This window comes from Mirounga angustirostris, unplaced genomic scaffold (genome assembly GCF_029215605.1).
Source record: "Mirounga angustirostris isolate CCGP_5_RB_7025 unplaced genomic scaffold, mMirAng1.0.hap1 SCAF_6, whole genome shotgun sequence".
NCBI classification, from domain to species: Eukaryota; Metazoa; Chordata; class Mammalia; order Carnivora; family Phocidae; genus Mirounga; species Mirounga angustirostris.
The window spans coordinates 37,442,218-37,465,510 of NW_026991714.1; the positions used below are offsets into that span (position 1 = coordinate 37,442,218).

Sequence of the window (23,293 nt, forward strand, 5' to 3'; positions counted from 1 at the left end):
ACATGTGAAAAAAGTTAGACACAAACATTATACTTTCCACAAAAATATTATAAAAATAAAAGTAAAACTCAAAACTGTAATACTCCTAGAGGATAACATAAGGGAAAACCTGGATGACCTTGGGTATTTCAATGGCTTTTTAAATACAACACCAAAGGCACGATTTTTGAAAGAAATAACTGATGAGCTGGATTTCATCACAATTAAAAACTTCTGCAAAAGACAGTGTCAAGAGGATAACACAAGCCACAGCCTGGGAGAAAATATTCACAAAAGACACATCTGATAAAGGACTGTTTTCCACAATATACAAAGAACTCTTAAAGCTCAACAATAAGAAAACAAACAACACAATTTTTTAAATGGGCAAAAAAATGTACAAACACTTCACTGAAGAAGATAGCAAGTAAGCATACGTAAAAATGTTCAGCATCATATGTCATTAGAGAATTATAAATTAAACAACAATGAGATACCACTATACCCCTATTAGAATGGCCAAAATCCAAAACACTGACGATACCAAATGCTAGCAAGGCTCTGGAGCAACAAGAATTCTTATTCACTGCTGGTGGGAATGCAAAAATTGTCTTGTCACTTTGGGAGACAGTTTGGCAGTTTCTTAAAAAACTAAATATACTCTTACCATATGATCCAGCCATTGCACTCCTTGGCATTTATCCAAATGAATTGAAAACTTATGTCCACACAAAAACCTGCACACAGATGCTCATAGCAACTTTATTCATAATTTCCAAAACTTGGAAATAACCAAGATGTCCTTCAGCAGGTGAATAGATAAATAAACTGTGGTACATCAGACAATGGACTATTACTCAGCACTGAAAAGAAATGAACTATCAAGCCATAAAAAGACATGAAAAAATCTTAAATGCATATTACTAAGTGAAAGGAGCCAATTTGAAGAGACTACATACTGTACGATTCCAGTTATATGACTTCTGGAAAAGGCAAAACTATGGAGACAGTAGAAAGATTAGTGGTTGCCAGGGTTTGGGGGGAAAAGGATAAATAGGCAGAGCAAGAGGATATTTAGGGTAGTGAAAATATTCTGTATAGGTCTGCAATGGTAGATACATGTCATTATACATTTGTCAAAACCCATAGAGTGTACAACACCAAGAGTGAACCCCAGTATAAAGTAGGAACTTTGGGTGATAATGATGGGACAATGTACCACTCTACTGCAGGATTTTGATAGTGGGGAGACTGTGCATGTGCGGGGTAAGAGGTTTATGGGAACTCTCTGTAACTTTCTGCTCAATTTTGCTGTAAATCTGAAATCTGCTCTAAAAAAATAAAGTCAGGAGGAAGAGGATGAGAAGAAGGAGAAATAGGAGGAGGAAGGAGAAAAAGGAGGACGAAGAAGAAGAGGAAAAAGACAAGAGATGTGAATAAAGAAGTCAGGGGGAAAAAAAAGCCAAGTCTCCCATGCAGAAGAATTCCAACTAATTTATGTAGGCACCCCACTCTCAAGGAGGTCAAGCATAACTCCCTACTCCTTCAGTATGGGCTGTGCATAGTGACTTCCTTCCAGTGAGTAGAGTATGCAAAGGGGCAGAGGGAGTAACTTTACAGCGGAGAAATCTGACAAATATGACCTCATGCAATCAAGGTCAACATCAACAGAGATGAAGTCATGTTGTTAGTATGTACCCTCGATATAATGTGATGAAAATGGTACTTTACCTCTGTGGTCCTTCTCCTAAAAACCTGTAATCCTCCTAATCATGAGAAAAGTATCTGACATACCTCAAAAGAGGAACATTCTATAAAATACCTGACCCTTATGCCTCAAAATTGTCAGGGTCATCAAAAACAAGGAAAGTCTAGAAAACTGTCATAACCAAGAGGAGCCTCAGGACAACTAAATGTAGTGTGGCATCCTAGATGAGATCCTGGTATACAGAAAGGACATTTGGTAAAAACTAAGGAAATCTGAATGAAGAATGGACATTAGTTAATAATAATGTATCAAGGGGTGCCTGGGTGGCTCAGTCGTTAAGCATCTGCCTTCGGCTCAGGTCATGGTCCCAGGGGTCCTGGGATCGAGCCCCGCATCGGGCTCCCTGCTCAGTGGGAACCCTGCTTCTCCCTCTCCCACTCCCGCTGCTTGTGTTCCCTCTCTCGCTGTATCTCTCTCTGTCAAATAAATAAAATCTTACAAAAAAAAATAATAATGTATCAATATTGTTTCATTAATTGCAACAAATGTACCATACTAGCATAACACGTGAGCAAAAGGGGAAATTGAGCATGGAGTACACAGGAACTCTCTGTACTATCTTTGCAATTTTTTATGTCAATCTAAAAGTGTTCTAAAAGTATGTGTTTATTTTTTAAAGATATGGAACATATTTGTATGGTTTTTCACCCTACAGTATCCCCTTGCCTTTAGAAATGGTGTGTCCAAGCAAGCTCCATGGGCAGGCAAGGCCCGCATGCCTGTGCTCAGTGGGAACTTAGGGGAGGTAGCAACACTTACCAATCAACAACCATCTCCAATGAGGCATCTTGCATATTATTTCAGTATTCATTGTAATGCTATTATATTTATTATGGCCTAAACATTTACACATCCATGCCCTACAATCCTGTGCTGAGCAGAAGCAGCATGTAGTCTAGCGGTTGTCTTATCTTCTTGGGTCACCATAACAAATACCATAAATTGGGGCCTTATACAACAGAAATTCATTTCTCAAAGTTCTGGAGCTGCAAGTCCAAGATCAAGGTGTTGGCAAGGTAGGTGTCATTCTGAGGCCTCTCTTCTTGGTTTGTAGTCAGCCTCCATCTTATTGTGTGCTTACATAACCTCTTCTTTGTGCACACAAAAGAGAGAGAGACAGACAAACAGAGAAAAACAGAGACAGAGAATTCTCTTATGCCTTCTTTTAGTAAGGGTGCTAATCCCATCATGGGGACTCCGGTCTCATGACTTCATCTAAACCTTTGCCTCTCAAAGACCCCATCTCCAAATACCATCACATTGGGGTTGGAGCTTCAACATACAAATTTGGGGGATGGTGGACACACTCATTTCGTCCTCAACAGTGGTGAAGGCCCATACAGGCTTTAGAGTCAAACTACCTGGATTCAAATCCTGACATGACCCCTTCCTAGCTCTGCGACCTTGAACAATTTACTCCATGTGGTCTGTGCCTTTGTTTCCTCATCTGTAAAATGGGAGACATTAACAATATCTACCTTGCAGGTTGCTTTGAGGATAAATGTCAGTATGTGTAAGATTTATTTATTTATTTTAAATTTTTTTTTTTTAAGATTTTATTTATTTGTGAGAGAGATAATGAGAGACAGAGAACATGAGAGGGAGGAGGGTCAGAGGGAGAAGCAGACTCCCTGCTGAGCAGGGAGCCTGATGTGGGACTCGATCCCGGGACTCCAGGATCATGACCTGAGCCGAAGGCAGTCGCTTAACCAACTGAGCCACCCAGGCACCCGATTTATTTATTTATTTTAGAGAGAGAGCATAAGCAGGGGGAGGGGCAGAGGGCGAGGGAGACAAGCAGACTCTGCACTGAGCAGGGAGCCCATGGCAGAGTTCGATCCCAGGACCCTGAGATCACAACTGACTGCGCCACCCAGAAACCCCAGTGTCAGTATATATAAAGTGCTTAGAACAGTGTTGGCAGGTAAGTATCAGCAAATGCTAACTATTATCATCATTAGTATGATGTCATTCAGGAGCTCCTACTGGTATTTTTCTCAATATCTTATGTATAGAAAGTGTTCCAAAGTCAGATGTGTTTGAGAGATGCTGCAACAATGGGGAAGCTTTTTAAAGAGTGTCTTAAGCAAGGAGGTTGTTCAACTTTCTCTGCAGATGTGCCCATCAAAGACACCCGGCCCGAGTGACCATTTCCTTCCTTTGTTCCTTACCTTGTTTGTCTGGCTGGAATTTTATGTTCTTGGCACGTTCTGACTTTTAACTTAGGGAGAAAAGAATGAAGTCACATATTCAACAGTGTAATATTATCATCATTCTCAGCTCCACCGCATTTTCTTTTTCAAAGGCAGAAAATGATAAATAAAAACAGGCATCTCATGAATATAGCACTTAGTTATGCATTCAATCCCTTTGGAATTCCAAGCAGAATTTTCATTTCCTAACAAATGCCTAACTTTATACCATAGTTAATTTTAATGGTTATTTTTCCTCCTTACCTAACTTGAGGTATTGCAGAGTTACCAACTGCCCTAGCCCTTCAGTTAGGCTGAAAGAGCTTCACCCATCTTCCACCCTCAGTCTGTACTCTCACATTGTCCATTTTCAACTTCCAACTCTTCTTTTAACGCTTGGTATTATATACAGACTGTATTTTTTAAAGTTTTTAATTGTAAAAATGCACATAATGAAAAAATTACCATCTTAACCATTTAAGCATACAGTTCAGCCTGGACTATATATATATTTTTAAGATTTTATTTATTTATTTGAGAGAGAGAGAAAGCAGGGGGAAAAGCAGAGGGGAGGGAGAGGGAAAGAATCTCAAGCAGACTCTACACTAAGCACAGAGCCCAATGTGGGGCTCAATTCCAGGACCCTGAGATCATGACCTGAGCCAAAACCAAGAGTTGGACGCTTAACAAATGGAGCCACACAGGCGCCCAGCCCAGACTATATTTTTATTGTTAATGCTTGTTTTATGAGCCTACCTGCACTTAACTTGTGGACCGTATAAACACAGGGTATACATAGTTTGTTGTTGTTGTTGTTGTTTTTAAAGTCCTCCAATGCCTGGTAACACCTCCAGAAGGAAGCTATGGAAGGTTTTTCTTTGTTTCCTGGTTTTTTGATGGTCCAGCTCTGTTCAGCAGGAAAAGGTTTGGTTTTCTAAGAAAATCTTAGTAATCTGGATAATGGTAATTGCTATTATAAACTTCCCTAAATGGCTGATAATACTTTGTTTCCCTGATACCTTATCTCTTGAATAAAAAGATAAACATCTCTTTTTTTTTTTTTTTGCCTTCTGGTGAGGGGGAAAAGCAGGACAGTTGAATGTGATTCCTGTCTGGCCACAAAGAAGGGAACCAGGTGTGGAGTCAGTGAAGTGCGGTGTCCCCGGGCATGCTGGGAAAGGGAAGCAGGGAGGCCCCGGGCCATGGCTGATAGAGGGCCTGCTGAGCTGGTCTCCTCCTGAGAGCTCTGTACTCAGCTCAGCTAGACCCAACACTTACACTTCACCCAGCCTGTGAAGGGTCTATTGTCAGGTTAGGAAGGTGAGGTGCACATGTATAAATATAGTCAAAAGCAGCTCAAGGCCATATTCAAGTGACAAATGAGCAGTACAGACAGTAAGGGCAGAAACTCTGTGGGCTGGAGGCTTAGAGAAAGCTTCTTAGAAGTGGGATTCCTGAGGCACCTTGAAAGACGGGTAGGTTGTTGGAGAAACAGGCGAACTAAGGGCCTGCTGCTAGAGAAAAGTATATAAACAAAGGAGAAAAGGACAGGGAGTGTTGAGAAGACCTTTATCTCCCCAAACCATTTTACTATTAATTTTTATCTTTTCCTGAACTTGGGTTGGTTGGATTGGCTTTTGCCATTTGCAAAAGCTGTTTTTTGCTTCCCCCTCTTCTCGAATCCCTAAGGTGACCTCTAGAACTTACCTGTTTATATTTTTGTGGACAAAAAACAGATCTGTCTTTTCCCCTTTCTGGACATTGGCTTCCTGAGGGTAGAGGTCATGGTCATGATGTATGATGTGTTTGGGAAAAATACAAGGAGCTATTCTTTGCCTAAATCCAGCCATGTACCCAAGATTAGACTTCTCTCCTGGCAACAGATGCCTGGGAGTAATATTGAGGGGTGATAATGCCTTCAGACGCTTCTGGGGTACCTGTGACTAGCTAAGCTTGGGGAGGATCTCTTCCATCGCTGACTTTGAGCTTCTCCATACAGAGATCACGTGTGGTTTCCAAGTGTGTTTATTCAACAGCAACACTGACTGGCTCAAGTCTGGACCCTGGAGGCATTGATCAACTTTGTGGTCTCTCCTGACCCTCTCAGGTCTCAGTCTGGTTACTCAACGTATCCTGGTCACATGGGTCAGCCAAGAAGAAAGGACTTCTGGGCAGAAAGCCATTAGGAAGATTGTCCCTCAGGAAACAACACACCCTTTTATTTATGGTCTTTTCCTAATCCTCCATCAAATCAGATTTTGCTTTCTCACACTACTGAGGTGAAAGAGACAAAGACTTGCGTTTAATATGCAAAAGCAGTAGCTCACATCCAAATTGCTATTATTCCTGCAAAAAGGCTTCTTTCAGTGCTTTAAAATCCTTTAGCTATTTACTTGCATTGCATGGGTTACATTTACCTATTTTTTTGTTGCAAGTTTTATATAGCATAATCACAAGGGAAGTCAAGTAGTTCTAGACTACTATTTCTTTTCCTAGCCAGCCATCCCATTGAATTTTTATTTAAAAAAGAAGAAGGAGAAGGAGGAGAAAATTCTACCTGAATTTCATGTAAAGGAACTGCATAATATTTTAATTTAAAATAGTTATATTTTATCTTACTTTTTATCTTATTTGCAAAGACGACGAGAAAGTCATTGACACATGCAAGTATAAAAGCACTATATGCCTTCAATTTCTTTTGGTTTCCTCCTCTATAAAATGAAAGGTTTGCCCTGAATAGATTATTTTTAAGTTTCTTTCTAGGTTAGTATTTATGATTCTACAGGAGGGTATAATGCTGTTTTTGTTAGAAATTCAAGATGGTAACATCATTAAACAACAACAACCTAGAAGGAGAGGTCAAAATTTGGCCAGAAGTAGACTGGTGACCACTACTTAAGGCCACCCAGTTCTAACAATGGTTGGCATTAGCATGGACAGAAGGAAGAGTCAGTAGTCCTTCCATGGAGTCCTTCCACCCGGAGTTTAAAATTTGTAGCTAAGGGGTGCCTGGGTGACTCAGTTGGTTAAGTGTCTGACTCTTGATTTCGGCTCAGGTCATCGCCCTGGGGTCGTGGGATCGAGCCCCGCTTTGGGCTCCATGCTCAGTGCAGAGTCTGCTTGGAATTCTCTTGCTCCCTCTCCCTCTGCCCACTTCCACCCCCCACCCCCCACCCTGGCCCCCAGCTTGCACATGCCCGCACGTGTGCGCGCGCATGCTAGCGCTCTCTCTCTCTGAATAAGTAAAATCTTTAAAAAAAAAAAAAATTGCAGCCAAGGATTGCAAACTCAAATGCCTCCTGGGTTTTGAGGCAGGTAATGAAAGTGTGTGAAGTGGTGGAGTGTGAGTCCAAGGGGAATGGTCAGAGCCCCAGTCAGTAGGAGCACCTGATCCCTACCTAGGAGTATGTAAATACATAAATTCTGTAACACTGTGTTGGCCAAAACACACAAACAAATCTGTGGCTATATCTGGCCCAAAGGCTACTAGTTTCCCACTCTTAAATTCTAATTTAGCCAATCTCTTTATTTTGTAAGTAAAACCTGAGGTCCAGAGAGGGGCAGTAATTTGCTGGAAGTCACACAACTATTTAATGCTATGGTAAGGATGAGAAGCCAAGTTTGATTCCCAAGTCAGTGTTCTTTCATCTGATTATCCTCCAGCCTAGATCTGCTTCGACCAAGCAAGTCTACTGATCGTCCAAACACAGAATGGATTGTGGTCTTGCTGCCCTTAATCTGAAAATTTGTTATAATAATATCTACTTCATAAAGGTAAAAGGAGATCTATGTTAAAGTCACTTTTTAAAAATGCTGGCATGTTATTAGTCATTATTAAGTCATGAACAGCACCATTCAGCAGCCACATAGGTAATTTTAAACTGTCTAATAGCCACATTAAAATAAGTAAAGCCAATATATCAAAAATATTATTATTTCAATTTGCAATACATATAAAAAATTATTGAGAAATTTACATTCTTTTTTCATACAAATCTTCAAGATCTGGTATATATCTTGTACTTACAGCACATCTTAATTTGGACAATCACATTTCAAGTGCTCAATAGCTACTGTGGCTACCATAGTGGACAGTGAAATTCTGGAAGTTTCCTTGTTGTTCCATTCTCACCCTGCTCACAGCCAACCAAAGAAGAGCAAAAGTCCCCAGAGGCTTGTCTGTTTCAAGCCTCTTATTGCTGGTTAATTAAATCTCTAAGCAACGACTGAGTCACTTGCAACTGCAGAAGACAATTTAAGAATCTGTCTCAAAGCCAAGAACATAGCTCCCCCCATACAAGGAGGGGAGGACAAGTCCTTTGGGCTAGATGCCTTGAAGGAGGAGGAGTCTGCATTGAATCAGGTGCTCCTGTGGGAGAGGAGGAGATAAGCCATTGACAAGAGGAAAGGAAAGCAGAGACGAGGAACAGGTCTGATTAGGGTCACTGTTTCCCTTCAGGCTGCTATAAAGGAGAGTCTTCTGTGCTCACTCAGTCCTCACAACGGTCCATGAGGCAAGTACTATATTATTCCCATTTCATAGAGGAGGAAACTGAATCATAGAAAAGGTCATGTAGGGCGCCTGGGTGGCTCAGTTGGTTAAGCGACTGCCTTCGGCTCAGGTCATGATCCTGGAGTCCCGAGATCGAGTCCCGCGTCGGGCTCCCTGCTCAGCGGGGGGTCTGCTTCCCCCTCTGCCCTCTTCCCTCTCGTGCTCTCTGTCTCTCATTCTCTCTCTCTGTCTCAAATAAATAAATAAATAAAATCTTTAAAAAAAAAAAAAACCTTAATAGAACCATTGGCTATTAAAGAACTTGAGACATCATTCAAGAGGTGGGAATAGAAATGAAGTCAGAAATAGACCTATGGAATGTCTTTATAAAACTGTTTACATGGGGGGCGCCTGGGTGGCTCAGTTGGTTAAGCGACTGCCTTCGGCTCAGGTCATGATCCTGGAGTCCCGGGATCGAGTCCCGCATCGGGCTCCCTGCTCAGCAGGGAGTCTGCTTCTCCCTCTGACCCTTCCCCCTCTCATGCTCTCTCTCTCTCTCTCATTCTCTCTCTCAAATAAATAAATAAATAAAATCTTAAAAAAAAAAAAAAAAGAAAAGGTCATGTAGCTCATAATTAGCCGAGCTAGTGCTCAATCCCAAGTTCTTAACCATGAAGGCTATACTTACGGTCCCCTCACACCATCTTGAAATACACATGGGTCACATGAACATTGATTGACATGTTTTTAAGATGTGCCTGAGTGTTTGGTGTTTACATGTAATTGATTATTGTCTGCATGACTGAATGGTCTATTTTCAGACAAATTTTGATCTAAAACAGTGCACTGCTTCCTAATAAAAGTGGTAGTTTCTTGAGGCACCTGAGTGGCTCAGTTGTTAAGTGTCTGCCTTCAGCTCAGGTCACGATCCCAGGGTCCTGGGATTGAGCAGTGCATCGGGCTCCCTGCTCAGCCGGAAGCCTGCTTCTCCCCCCTGCTTGTGTTCCCTCTCTCGCTACGTCTCTCTCTGTCAAATAAATAAATAAATAAAATCTTTAAAAAAAAAAAGTGGTAGTTTCTTAATTTTTCTCTTTGCTATTCCTTTTCCCTCATCCACTGTTTCTGATGGACTCCTGGGAGCAAAACTGTATGAGGGGACGACACACAGAGCAAAGAAGGAGGAGGTGAATGCCAAGAATCAGCAGGGCTGGCTACCAGCAGAGGAGCGTATCTGTAGCATCTGATTTGAAGTGGGAGAGGAGGGAAATATCAAAAATCTTGTTTGCCTATTAATTTTCCCTAATGTGATAGTTACTGTTAGAATTAGCACTGCTGCATAAAATCACACAGTGTCTATGATCCATACGTGGCTTCAGCAGAGATAATACTTGGTTATTTTTTAGTACGGATGGTCCTCAATTTAAGATGGTTCAACTTAGGATTTTTTGACTTTACCATGATGAGAAAGTAATAGGCATTCAGTAGAAACCATACTTTGAATTTCGATCTTTTCCCTGGGCTAGCAATATTCGGTATGATACTCTCGTGATGTTAACATCAGCCACAATCACAAGAGTAAACAACCGGTACACTTAAAACTATTCTGTACCCACACAACCACGCTGTTACTCACTTTTAGTACAGTATTCAATCAATTACATGAGCTATTCATCACTTTATTATAAAATAGGCTTTGTGTTAGATGATGTTGCCCAACTGTAGGCTAATGGAAGTGTTCTGGGAATGTTTAAGGTAGGCTAGGCTAAGTGATGATGTCCAGTTGGTTAGGTATATATTAAATGCATTTTCAACTTATGATGTTTTCCACTTACTATGGGTTTATTGGGGTGTAGCCCTATCGTAAGTCAAGGAAGGTCTGTATTCCCAGAGATGGTGGCCAGCACTGGTGGAAAGAAAGGAGCCATTCACAGACTCAGCCTGGGGGTGTCCTAAAGCAAAATGAGAATGACTTGGGTGTTATTTACAGCTTCAGACTCCACAGGCTGAGAGATTATGGGGTGCTTTAGCAACAGAAATATCCAGGACACCCCCAGACTGGGTGAGGTCTATGAGTAGCTCATTTCTTTGGGCGCCTTCATAGTGCTCTTTTCACCTGACATATAGTGGGCATCTAATACTTTTGAACCATGACACTTAAAACCCACTAGTGAAATAACTTTATAAAAAATAACAGTTGTCATTCATATACTTCTTTTATATATATTTTTATATGCCTATATATATATGTGTATGTGTGTGTGTATATATATATATATATATATATATATATATATATATATAGTCTCCACACCCAATGTGGGGCTCGAACTCATGACCTTGAGATCAAGATCTGAGCTGAGATCAAAAGTCACTCAACTGACTGAGCCACCCAGTTGCCCCAATATACTTCTTGATAGAGCATTTTCATAAACCTTATTTGTGTGATTGTCACAACTTCTCTGATTATGAAGCAGAAAAGGAAAATCTTATATTTTCCTGGAAACAAGTAAATAAACAAACTGAAGTTCAGAGGACTTAGGAAAATGGCCCAAGCTTCATGCAGTTAGTAAGTGGAAAGTCTGTCTCTTAAATTTAGGTTTCCTGTTCCAAATCCCAAGTGTTTCGCATTGCCTGGGGGAGAAGCTGGAGATCATGGAAACCATGGTTTCAAGCTGGAAACCACCTGTTGTTTGTCACTTGCCAAGTTAAGCCAGAGATGGACAGAAACACCTTTTAGAGAAACCTTAACAGAGCCGCCCCTCTCTGAGTCTTGCTTCCAGTGCAGTAACAGGCCACTGGTTCAGCACCCATGACTGAAGACCAACTTGGTGCCGAGTACTATGCTAAGTGCTAGGGATGTGAAGAGGAATAAGACAGGTGAGAACCTCACATTCCAGTAGGGGTTCCTGGATGTTTCTGCTGCACATCTGACACAGAGATGGGGTGTGTGTGCTCTTGGAAACAGGGCAAGAGACATCAATGATCAGAATAAAGGCAAAATATCAACAGGAACCCCAAAGCAAGAAAAGTCATAATGTGAATAACAAAGAAACAACAGGAAAGAAACTGAAACTGACTTCTGAGCTCTTCCTGTCCCCATCCCCATTCCCAATATCCCCTGTTAGAATGTCATGTGGCTAGAAAGATGTTGGTAAAGACTGGCCATATCTTGAGCTGGTTGACCCCAAGAGCATTGGGGGAGATTTTCCCTTTGAGTGCTTCCTCCTTGCCTGGACAGATGGGGAATAACTGTGGGGGTATTGGGGTGGGATCTGAGAAATAGGGAGAGGAAGATTGCTTGGACTTTCATCTACATGAGGCCAAAGAAGCCTCAAAACTTCTCTTCTTCTGGCTGTGTGTTACTGGTTTTGTGTCATAGTGTGTGTGAATCTGTCTGTGCATTCAGTGCTGAGAAGGAGATCATCTCATGACAAGATTGTAACTCAAGAAGTGAATGGAGGGAGACATCACAGGGACTCTTCCCTGTCAGGTTGAAGGGAACACCAACCAACCACCACTAACAACAGCCACAGAGCTCTCCCCTTTCTTCAGTAGGGTTCAGCCCACATGGGATGTTCTATAGAGAGGGAATACCTAATATGAAGGCTCCTTGCTTCTGGAAATGGACAGGAGTTTATTTTTTAGTAAGGAAGAAGCCAATGAACCTCTCCCCACTGCCAACACTGCCTGTCACTGCCCCACCTCGCTCCCCTCCTACCAGCAACTGTGAGTTGGTACCAATGCTCCATGACCCACCCACCAGGAACTCTAACCAACAACATGGCAGCTCTTCCGCTTGCAGAAAATTCAGTTTCCTTCAATGTCTAAAGGTTAGCTCCATGTCTGAACAGCTCCGTTGCTGCCAGGGATGTTCCCCGAAGCTCCATTTTCCCTCTTCTCAGAGGGCATGGGTGTTGAATGAAGTCAGGGCTCCATCTCGAAGACAAGTGATGCTAAAATTGGCCAACCACCAGGCACTACTGGGCCTAAATTAATCCTCACCAAAGGCTTAAAGAAAGCTATAATGATCTCTACTACACAGACAGGGAAACTGAGGCTTAGAGAGATGAAGTGCCTTCCCCAAAGTCACATACCCAGTGAGTGACTGGAGCTAAATTTCATCACAGACCTGGCTGGCTTCAAAGCCTGCACCTTTCCCACCATACCACCTGGCCCTATGGGATTTTTGGCACCCCACAGATGACAACTCAATATTCTGGTGCACCAGTGCCAGCTAAGGTGGGGGACAAGTGTGGCTTGTTACCCCTCCTGTCTTGGGAAAATAAGTCTGCCCAGCCTCTAGTGTTTTCCATTCAGTGCAAGGCCTGTGCTCTTGTATTTTAAGAAACTCTTAGTGGTTCCAGTGTGAAAGCCTGGTCAAGAACCACTGAAAGAGGCATTCTCTAAACCCACACTGGGTGCACCATTGGATTGTTGAGTGCTGAGGGTCCAGGCACTTTCTGTTCCTCGTCTCATTTAATCCTCCTGAAATCTCTATCAGGTAAAGGTTTCCCCTCTCAGGTAAATTTCAGCAAACTGTACAGGGTGTCACAGCTGGAAAATGGTAGACTGAGGCCTCAAACACAGGTAATCTAGCACAAAAGGCTTCAGGCTTAGCCGCTACTCCATGTGGTTTCCCCACTTGCCCTGCTACGTCTTAATGGAGTCTTCTGGAGAAAATGCCTTGCCTCTTGTAAACTGAATTGACTAGCGGGAATAACTCACTAACCAAAGGGCTGAGGTTGATAGGACATTTTGAGACAAACTAAGTTTTCAACCTTTCCTTTCTCTCCTACCCCAAGTCAGATGCCAAAAATATGCCAGCTCCTCTGCTGATAGTCAAGCCCGCCGATTCCTAGCATTCACTTCTTCATTCTTTGCTCTCTCTGCCCCCCCCCACCATATAGTTTTGCTTCTAGGGGCTCACCAGAAAGAGTGAGTAGGAGAAAAGGAATAGCAAAGAGAAAAATGAAGAAAATACCACTTTACTGGGGAGAAGTGATAGTGTTTTAGATTGAAAACTGCCTGGAAATTGGCCATTCAGTCATGCAAACAATAATAAATAGTGTTGGCTATGACTTGCTTTTGCCAATGGACCAGGCACTATTTCAAGTGATTTATAAACATAAACTCATTTAATCTTTACAAGAGCCCCACCAGATAGGTTTTATTACTAGCCTCACTTTCCATAAGGGGACACTGGAGCACAGAAAGTTTGAGTAACTTGCCCCAAGTCTCTCAGATTTGAGTGGTGGAGCCATCACTTGAACCCAGAGAGTCCTGCACCAAAGAAAACTGAGCAAAACTAACTCTGGGAACAGCCTCTAGGACAGTGGTGGACTCTGCCCAGAAGGAGGGGCAGCCCTCTGAGTGACTGGTCACCACCTCGTCTCCAACTTGCTCTCCAGGATTACCAGGTTATTAGTGGTTTTCCAAGGCTTGAAGAAGAAGGAGACTTTCCATGTTTTATTCGATTTTGCTATACTTCTTGTTATAAGGATGACTTTTAAAAAAGGTGAAAATCATAACTCTCCTACAGATATCAAATGAACACATGTTAAAGATTGTTTAAACTTGTTACTCATGAGAGGACAAAGCAGATGTTACAATTGGTTCAAAGGAATCCAAAGGACAACACATTTATAGATCAGGAATATTGAAAAGAATTTGTAAATGGATGCAAAACTGGTTTTTCTAGGGTGGAGAGGGGGATGTTGTCCCTCCACTGGCCAGAATTCACTTAGGTGTCTATGGGCAAACATTATTTTGCCTTGCTATCAGCTCTCTACTCTTTACAGAGCTGTAAAACAAATCAAAGGCAATGAAAGGCTAGAATCAGATCATCCTAAAGGGTATCCCCGAAACCGTGCATAGCTTTCTATTGGAGACACTTAGCAAATTCTTTTTTGTACTTCAAATTTCCTTACATTCTGCACGGTTAGAATCTTTAAAACATGCATATGTCCTTGTATTATTTGAGTAATTAGTATCTTTTAACTATGTTTTTTAAAAAAGAATACAAGTGGAACATCCTCTTCATTCCCTCACCTTTTTTCTACCCCTAAGACTTCTTTCTTTTCCTTATTCCATTGATACTAAATATATTTAATTTATATTCTGCTTTGACAATTCTGATATCTTAAATCTTTGTAATCTTATTCTTCTGTTGACTCTCACTCATGGCATTTTATTTCCTTGTATGTTTCATGATTTGCTTTTGAAAACTGCGAGTTTATATTTATTAGATCTTTCCTTGATGGAATACTTCGAGGCCTGGCTGAGGGTGGTGTCCTTCCTCCAGAGAGGACTTAACATTTGCTTCTTCTAGGCACTCAGAATCACTATCTACACAGGATCAATTTAAATAAAATTCTCAACTGGAGATTTTCAGAATATGCAAGTAGAGTGAATCTGGAACCCAAACTGAGCTGAGGGCTGGTTTATGGTGACTCATATCTCAAGGAGACATTTTTTTTTTCTCTCTCAAACTGAGAGCAAAAGCCAACACAAGTGATTCTTTATTAAGTCCCTTTGGAGGTACCCCAATCACACTGTGGTTCAGCCCTTCAGAAACCCAGCTTTGAGATGGAGTCTCTGATTTGATCCTTCAGCTTCTGTGGGCTCTGTGGTTGTTAGAATTTGAGAGATTTTCCTCAGGGTGCTTCTGGCTCTAAATTTGCTATTGCTTTGATTTTTTTGCCTTTCAGTTTTTCTTTTTCTTTGTGTGTGTGCACACACATACACAAACATAACAGTTCAACAGTACATTTTAAAAGTTTAAAATTTTTTTTAGTATTTTTAGATAATTTATGTATTTGGTAGTGATGGGATTTTTAAGGATATCTGGCCTACTACTATACCGCAAGAAATAGAAGTTACCTGTTACTTCTAATGTAGTAGCATAAGGTAATAAAATAAACCCGGGATCTGGGTTAATTTATTCAAAATGGCTACCATGTGCCAAGCACTGGACTAGACGCTGGTGAACAAAATTCTGCCCTTGCTGTCAGGGTGCTGCCTGCTTCCATCTTCATGAAGTTAGAGCTAGATTGAATTTGGGCTAAGCTGATTATCAGCTGTATTAACTTAAATGCATTTCTTAACCTATAAAAAAGGACATAGATACCTTACGGGCACTGCTAAAGACTAAGTGAATTAACCTATAAACATCAATTAGGATGATTTCTGACAGACTCGTATCACGTGACCTTTCCTAAGCCAGTCACTGTCAAGGGAAATGGAAATATCATAATTAGCTTAGACCCATTAATAGCTACCTTTGGAATTGGAGACAGGTCACCTTTCTCTGACCCTCAAAAGGAAAGAACTGTTGAACAAAATTGGGGTTCAGTTAGCAAGGAAGAGAGGGAGAAATGGAAGTTGAGTAGGCCACCAACAGGTCCCATTACAGTCTACAAATGCCCAGGACAATGGCGGCCACCCAGCAGTTATAGGTCCAAAAATGTTAGTTACCAGTTCTCTCAACTACACCCAAAACTAACCTATACAAACTGGTTTGAGGTCAACACCTTAATACAACTCTTCACTCAGAAATCAAGTTACTTGACCGGTGCCGATAAAAATCTCTTCAGAGGGGCACCTGGATGGTTCAGTTGGTTAAGCGACTGCCTTCGGCTCAGGTCATGATCCCAGGGTCCTGGGATTGAGCCCCACATCGGGCTCCCCGCTCAGTGGGGAGCCTGCTTCTCCCTCTCCCACTCCCCCTGCTTGCGTTCCTGCTGTCGCTCTCTCTCTCTCTGTCAAATAAATAAATAAAATCTTTAAAAAAAAAAAATCTCTTCAGAAGCTTGAGATTGACCGCCTCCAGTAGAGGATGCCAGCTCTTCACACCGTGCTCTGTGCTGCATAGCACATTGCCAAGCAGGTGTTCTCAGGCTGACTGGTCACCTGTTCTGCTCTCCTCTGAGTTGGTGGATCCTTGGAACTTCTACACAGCCTTCATTCCACAACAGGCAAAGAAAGTCTCCTCTGGGATAGAGGCCCCACCACACACACACACACCCATGCCTGGGAGGGATGACTTCCAGCCCCGTCCTTTCACTTCAAATAAAATAAAATAATAAAAGAGTAAAACAACAGAGAGAGACAAAAAGCAGACTTGGAAAGACAGAGTAAGGAAAACATATACTTTCGTAAAAGCAAGAGAAGAAAAGGAGGCAGAGGGGAAAATATCTCTCTGTGTCCACTTGAGCTTTGGGGAAACCAGATTTTTTAAACTATATTTTAGATTTAAAGATTTATTACTAATTCTTTCCTTCCTAATAACCCTCTTTTCAGCAGTTTCTGTATACTTCTGGAAGCAGGGAGGATGTACAAAGGATCTTTCCTCCTCAAGAAACACCCCCTCCTTCCTTGTCTCCAAACCCCTGTCCTAGGAATCCATGATTCCAGGAAACGTGTTCAGATAAAACAATTCCAGTTACTGGAAAATCTTAAGGCTTTCTTCTGTGGGTTTATAACAGCTTGGTCTCTGACTCACAAATCAAAGAGATTTGCTGAGAGTAACACCTTTTATGTAGTCTCAAGTCGCTTCGTCTTTTCCAGTTTCAGACTCCCCAATCACACAATGATGAAGGACGGAATGGTTAGTGGTTTTCAAACTGCCTATGTGTGCAGGTGTTTAAGTGTGTATTCGTGCACGCATGTGTGTGTGCGAGTATGTATTTACTTAACAGAACATCTTTTTGGATGATGACATCTTGTGTAAAACGCCATCATAAAAATCAGATAAAACAGATGTGCCTTGGTTGAAGGGACGGTGGGAGAGACAAGGGTGGAGTAGGAGAAGGAGGGGGTCCTTTAAAGGGCCCAATCTTGGCCCCAGCAGCGCCTTGAAGTTTTGCCCCAGGTGAGGCTTTCCCGGGGGCTATTAGACAACCACTGGCCTAGCTGCTCTCTATGGCCCCTTCTGTCTGGTCTAAAAGCCTTCCTTCCTTCTTTCCTTCTTTTTCTTTCCTTCTTTCCTCCTTCCCTTCCTTCCTTCTTTTTCTTTCCTTCTTCCCTTCCTTCCTTCTTCCCTTCCTTCCTTCCTTCTTTCCTTTCTTTCCTTCTTTTTTCCTCTTTCTTAGATTTCTTTCTTGATTCTTCCCTCATAGATTCACACAGCAGGACAGCACTTTTCATAGCTATGAACTAGGAGAAAATACATTCCCTTCCTAACCCCCTTTCTCTCTCTCTCTTTTTTTTTTTGGTAATTATGAAAAAAAATTAATAGAAGGAATAGTGTATACACAGAGGATAATGTAACTAACACTTACCACCCATAACCAGAAAATTACAATTTAATATATTTGTCTCAAAAGGATTTTTTAAAGCAAAGAAATAAGACCTGGCAGACAAAGTTGAAGTTCTCTTAGTTTTTCTCCCCAATCCTATTTCCCCCCCTCCTCAGATAAACACTATCATGACTGAATAATGGCCCCGCAAAGCTATCCATGTGCTAAACTGTGGATTTGTTACCTTACGTGAGAAATGGGAATTTACAGATGTAACTAAATGAAGAATTTTGAGATGGAGAGATTATTCTGGGTTATCCGTCTGAGCCCAATGTAATCACAAGCGTCTTTATTAGAGGGCATGTCAGAGTCAGTGAAGACCTGATGATGAAAGCAGAGGTTGGTGGGATGTGGCCAAGAGCCAAGGAATGTGGGCAGCCTCTAGGAGCTGGAAGAGGCATGGATTCTCTTGCAGAGCCTCCAGAAGGAACACAGCCCTGCTGACCTATGAAGACTTCTGACCTTGGGACCTGTAAGATAATACAGTGGTGTTCTTTCAAGTTACTAAGTTTGTGCCAATTAGTTAGAGAAGTAATAGGAAATTATTACAGGGAATTAGACAGGTTTCCATCTGGTCCATGTTTTTATACTTGGACTGGATCGATAGATGAAAGATAGAGAGAGAAATAAAGTAATTTTGTGTAATGTATTTTCTATACTCACCTGATCGTTTTGAGTATCTGTCCCTTTGATACATAAATATCTAGTTAATTCAGTTCAACTGCTATATTTTGTCATGAATATATCACAGTTCTAAAATGGGAATTAGGATATTTTTAATTTTTCACAGCCATAAACATCCTTGTGCATATTTCTTTACACACATACCTCTTTGTACATAGATGCAAAAGGTCTACTAGAATATGTACCTAGAATTTGTGATTCTGTCTTTACCCCAGCTTCCAGGTTATAAAGTTCAAAATCCTTAGCTTATGTGCCCAGACTGTTGACAGGGCCTACCTCGGGGGAAGGGAATAGGATTTTGAGGAAAAGAGAGGGAAGAAAGCTTTCACATTCACCTTAATGTTTTGATGTTTGAATTTTTTACAGACATATACTACTGCAGTAAAAAAGAAAAAAAATCTAGGTATTTGAGACTTAAAATAGAGGTTGAAAACCAGAGGTCCTCAGACTAGACACAGCTGACAGACATGTTTTGCTTGGCCCACACGGATTTTTTTAAATATTGAAATATCCTTGCTTTTGTTTCGCTAGCTTTTGGAGATGTATCTTGAAAGAAGTTGCTGTCATAGAGGTTACTGCCTATGTTCTCCTCTAGGATTTGGATGGATTCCTGTCTCACATTGAGGTCTTTCATCCATTTTGAGTTTATCTTTGTGTATGCTGTTAGAAATGGTCGAATTTCATTCTTCTGCATGTGGCTGTCCAATTCTCCCAGCACCATTTATTGAAGAGACTGCCTTTTCGCAATTGCATATTTCTTCCTGCTTTGTTGAAGATTATTTGACCATAGAGTTGAGGGTCCATATCTGGGTTCTCTATTCTGTTCCATTGGTCTGTATGTTTTTGTGCCAGTACCATGCTGTCTTGGTGATCACAGCTTTGTAATATAGCTTGAAATCGGGCAACGTGATGCCCCCAGCTTTGTTTTTCTTTTTCAACATTTCCTCGGTGATTCGGGGTCTTTTCTGATTCCATACAAATTTTAGGATTTTTTGTTCCAGCGCTTTGAAAAATGTCATTGGAATTTTGATCGGGATGGCATTGAAGGTATAGATTGCTCTGGGTAGCATAGACATTTTAACAATGTTTATTCTTCCAATCCATGAGCATGGAATATTTTTCCATCTTTTTGTGTCTTCTTCAATGTCTTTCATGAGTGTTCTGTAGTTCCTAGAGTATAAATCCTTTACCTCTTTGGTTAGGTTTATTCCGAGGTATCTTATGGTTTTTGGTGCTATTGTAAATGGAATCGTTTCTCTAATTTCTCTTTCTACAGTTGCGTTGTTAGTGTATAAGAAAGCAACTGATTTCTGTGCATTGATTTTGTATCCTGCCACATTACTGAATTGCTGTATGAGTTCTAGTAATTTTGGGGGTGGAGTCTTTTGGGTTTTCCACATAAAGTATCATGTCATCTGCGAAAAGAGAGAGTTTAATTTCTTCTTTGCCAATTTGAATACCTTTTATTTATTTTTGTTGTCTGATTGCTGTTGCTAGGACTTCTAGTACTATGTTGAACAATAGTGGCGAGAGTGGGCATCCTTGACGTGTTCCTGATCTTAAGGGAAAGGTTCTCAGCTTTTCGCCATTGAGGATGATATTCGCTGTGGGTTTTTCATAGATGGATTTTATGAACTTGAGGAATGTTCCCTCTATCCCTATACTCTGAAGAGTCTGAAGAGTTTTAATCAGGAAAGGATGCTATATTTTGTCAAATGCTTTTTCTGCATTAATTGAGAGGACCATATGGTTCTTCTCTCTCCTCTTATTAATGTGTTCTATCACATTGATTGATTTGCGAATGTTGAACCACCCTTGCATCCCGGGGATAAATCCCACTTGGTCGTGGTGAATGATCCTTTTAATGTATTGTTGGATCCTATTAGCTAGGATTTTGTTGAGGATTTTGGAATGAACTTATGGGACTTCATCAAGATAAAAAGCTTCTGCACAGCAAAGGAAAGAGTCAATAAAACAAAGAGGCAAACCACAGAATGGGAGAAGATACTTGTAAATGACACTACAGATAAAGGGCTGGTATCCAAGATCTATAAAGAAACTTCTCAAACTCAACACCCAAAAAACAAATAATCAAGTCAAAAAATGAGCAGAAGAAATGAAAAGACACTTCTCTGAAGAAGACATACAAATGGCTAACAGACACATGAAAAAATGTTCATCATCATTAACCATCAGGGAAATCCAAATCAAAACCACACTGAGATACCACCTTACATCAGTTAGAATGGCAAAAATGGACAGGGAAAGAAACAACAAATGTTGGAGAGGTTGTGGAGAAAGGGGAACCCTCTTACACTGTTGGTGGGAATGCAAGTTGGTACAGCCACTTTGGAAAACAGTGTGGAGGTTCCTCAAAAAATTAAAAATAGAGCTACCCTATGACCCGCAATTTCACTCCTGGGTATTTACCCCAAAGACATAGATGTAGTGAAAAGAAGGGCCATATGCACCCCAATGTTCATAGCAGCAACGTCCGCAATAGCCAAACTGTGGAAAGAGCCGAGATGCCCTTCGACAGACGAATGGATAAAGAAGATGTGGTCCATATATACATTGGAATACTACTCAGCCATCAGAAAGAATGAATACCCAACTTTTACAGCAACATAGATGGGACTGGAGGAGATTATGCTAAGTGAAATAAGTCAAGCAGAGAAAGTCAATTATCATATGGTTTCACTTATTTGAGGAACATAAGGAATAGCATGGAGGACATTAGGAGAAGGAAGGGAAAAATGAAGGGGGGGAAATCGGAGGGAGAGATGAACCATGAGAGACTATGGACTCTGAGAAACAAACAGGGTTTTAGAGGGGAGGGCAGTGGGGGATGGGTTAGCCCGGTGATGGATATTAAGGAGGGCACGTACTGCATGGAGCACTGGGTGTTATACAAAAACAACAGATCATGGATCACCACATCAAAAACTAATGATGTATTGTATGGTGACTAATATAACATAATAAAATAAAATAAATAAAATAAAATAAAATTTTTTTTAAAAATGAAATATTCATTTATGTTAAAGAATTAGGGGATTTCACATAGAAATGCAAAGTTTCAACTTCTCTTGGGAAAATTGGGAGAGTTGGAAATGTTGGACCTGTATGTTCACATGGCAACAGTTGGCAACAGCAAAGTCGACCTGATCCCCTCAGTGGAATAAGTGTGCTCTTACTGTTTTGCCATGGTCCCCACCCCACTCTATTGCCTTACACCCTGCCCATGTTACTCATTCATTTTATCTCCTTCTCTAGGCAGTTGAGTTTGCCACTCCCGCTAGAGTGACCAGATAAAAACCGGAACTTCCAGTTAAATTTGAACTTCAAATAAGCAACAAGTAATTTTTTAGTATAAGCATGGCCCAAGTATTGCTGAGCACCCTGTATTTTTATTTGCTAAATCTATCAACTCTAACCCCAGGTTTCCAGCTCTCGATAGCCTGGCCTCCCCTCATTCCAACTTTATCTCTCATTGATTTCCTTTATGCTTTGGCCACCAGTTTCCTGAACATGTTATTTGCATTCTTCCTCTGTCTTAGAGATCCCACCCCCCTGTTCCTCTCCAGTCACCTAAGATTAAATCAGTACCTTTTAAGACCAAGTTGAAGTTCCAGCTCCTACAGAAATTTTCTCTGCCTTGGGAACCACTTCTTCCTCCTTATTCCCATAGCACTATTGATAGAACTCACTTACTTGTAAAATAGTACTCACTTACTTTGATAGAACTCACTTACTTGTAAAGTGCTAAGTATTTTTGTATTTTTATTTGCTCATTTTGAACTTCAGTGTTACTTAGCACTTTACAAGTAAGACATCTCCCCCACTAGATTATAACCTTTAAATTTTAATTATTATTGTGCCCCAACAAACACTTTGAATGTAGGACACAGTTGGTTGTAGGAGTATCTAAGATGTGACATGTAAAGACGCTGTATCACTTAGCTTTTCACAACAAACTACCCCAAAACTTAGTGACTTAAAATAACAAATATTTTTTATAGTTCATGATTCTGTGGGTTGGTTGGGTGGTTCTTCTGGTCTGGTTGGTTTGGTTGGGGCTAGATGGTCTGGGATGGCCTCATTTGTATATCTGGGGGCCTCAAGTGGAATGCTGGACCAAGGGGTGGCCAGAGCCTCTTTCCATATAGTGCCTCTCATCCTCAGTGAAGCAGGACCAGGCTTGCTCACCTGGTGATACAGAGTTCCCATCAGCAAGAGCCTCTTCCTTGTCAAATTTGCTAGTGTCCCATTTGTCAGATAAGGTCATACAGCCAAGCCCAGATTCAGCAGATAGAGAAACAGACTCTGCTGCTTGTGGGAAAAGGATAGAATCACATTGCAGAGGCATGTATGCAGGGAGACAAGAACAAATGGGAGGCTATTACCGCAATAATCTACTTCATGTGGTAATGAGAACCCAGTTCCAGTGTGTGAAAAATTCATTTCAACTCAAGAAGTATGCTTCTGTTCAATCTTGGTCTCTGCATGTCAGTAAAACTGGACTTCTAGAATGCCAAACTCCTTCCCCCAGGAGCCTCTTCTGTGCTGTCTCCTCTGCTTGGAATGCTCCTCCCCACCTCCTTGCCAGGCTAATTACTACATTTCCTTCAAGTCCTTTCCTAAAGTCACTTCCTTATGGGGAGCCTCCCTGACTCTTCAGAGCAGTCCAGGTCTCTTGTTCTGCATACTCAGAGCACCGTGGGTTCTGCCTTCACCGCAGTTGCCGCCACTGTTAGGAATTACTTTGTTGTGTGCTTATTTAATGTCATTTCTCCCTCTCAGCAGAAAGCGCTCCTGGGCAGAGACCAGGTCTATCTTGTTCGATGTCAAATCCCCAGCATCTAGCACCATGCCTAGCACA

General features: G+C 41.3%; 1 long non-coding RNA gene across 1 annotated transcript in view; it reads right to left on the reverse strand.

Annotated features, from left to right (window-relative positions):
* LOC123846105 (uncharacterized) overlaps positions 1 to 23,293 on the reverse strand; it is a 61,435-nt gene that overhangs the window by 36,971 nt on the left and 1,171 nt on the right. The window lies entirely within an intron of this gene.